The 1,674-nt window shown below is 41.0% G+C and overlaps 1 pseudogene; it reads right to left on the bottom strand.

Moving 5' to 3' along the window:
* Positions 1 to 262: 262 nt before the first annotated feature.
* Positions 263 to 361, bottom strand: LOC116465515 (U6 spliceosomal RNA; annotated as a pseudogene).
* Positions 362 to 1,674: the final 1,313 nt, after the last annotated feature.

Raw genomic sequence — 1,674 nt, 5'->3', positions numbered from 1 at the left:
ATAGAAAGGCAGAAAAAAGAGAACAGGAAGGGCAGAGGGGGCTGTGGCAACTATAGTATTGGGCAGTTTGGTAACACCCCTTCTGCTGCTGCTGCTTTAATAAGGTATAGTTGACAAATTTGAATTGTATATATTTAGGGCGTACAACTTGATGCTTTGAAACATGTGTGCACTGTGGAATAATCACCAGAATCAAGCTAATTAACCATCACCTGACATAGTTATGTTTTTGTGTGTGTACATGATGAGAACACTTCAGATAAAATGTATGGAATGCTTTGCAAATTTTCACGACATCCTTGTGCAAGGGCCTTGCTAATCTTCTCTGCATTGTTCTTATTTTATTTTATTTATTTATTTATTTTTGAGACAAAGTCTCACTTTGTCACCCAGGCTGGAGTGCAGTGGCGCGATCTGTAACCTCTTGCTCATGGGTTCAACCGATTCTCCTGCCTCAGTCTCCTGAGTAGCTGGGATCACATGCACGCACCGTGATGCCCAGCTAATTTTTGTATTTTTAGTAGAGATGGGGTTTCACCATGTTGGCCAGTCTAGTCTTGAACTGCTGACCTCAGGTGATCCATCCACCTCGGCCTCCCAAAGTGCTGAGATTACAGGTGTGAGCCACGGCGCCTGGCCTAGAATTCATGTTCTTGACCACTATGCATATCTTACTAATAAAACTGAGGAAGCTAGCACGGTAGAAACCAATCTTACCCATATATAAATGCAGTTTTCTAACTAGAGATGTTAAATGTAATACATAAGTAGAAAATGCATAAAAAAGAATTAAATGTAAAATCTCAAACAATAAAAAAAGGAGAAACTATAAGTGAGTATTTAGTCAATCTCAGGCGGAGAGAAAACTCTGTGAGAATACAATGGTGCACTCCCCAGCTGCATCACTCACTTCAGGATATGCCCCCGATGTTAGCTGTGGCAGGAATCAGTTAAAAAAGGAAATTGGCACTGTGTGCATTTTTTTCTCAGGAATCACTCCTGGCTTGTCTGACTGTTTGAACTTCCTTTGCATTGCCTTCTCTGTCAGAACGATCAACTTTGAATTAGAGCTTTCTCTTTTTTATTGCCCTGTCTGAATTCGGCATCCTGACCCTGGACTGTTGGTTTTGGCATTACTGACCCAGAAACTCCATAGGAAACTGACCTGGTAATTATTCTCTTGGCTCCATTCACCACAGCCTCAGGCCCACTTCCAGGCCAGGGACTCAGGGCCCCCCATCTGCCTGAGGCAGGAGTATGTGGTCAAAAAAGGAATAGAAAACACACATCCAAGCAAACATAGGAAAAGATGGACAGGCTTGACTAAACAGTAAAGTGTAAAATGATTATTCTTCAAGATAACATACAATTCTATGATTCTATACACACATATGCCCATGCATACATATGATAATTGACTTCTCAACTGCTAACATTTCTTGAGTACTATTTGCCCAATACTACTCATTTTTCTATAAATTTATATTTTGAAAAATGTCAAACTTACAGGAAACTTTAAAGAATAGTACAATGAGGCAAGGTGCAGTTGTTCACACCTGTAATCCCAGCACTTTGGGAGGCTGAGGGGGGAGGATCACTTGAGCTCAGGTGTTTGAGACCAGCCTGGGCAACACAAGGAGACTGTCTCTACAAAAAATACAAAAATTAGCTGAG

This window comes from Hylobates moloch, unplaced genomic scaffold (assembly GCF_009828535.3).
Source record: "Hylobates moloch isolate HMO894 unplaced genomic scaffold, HMol_V3 SCAFFOLD_5832, whole genome shotgun sequence".
Lineage (NCBI taxonomy): Eukaryota > Metazoa > Chordata > Mammalia > Primates > Hylobatidae > Hylobates > Hylobates moloch.
The sequence above is the reverse complement of the archived record's forward strand: the minus strand, read 5'-3'. Positions and strand labels throughout refer to the sequence as shown.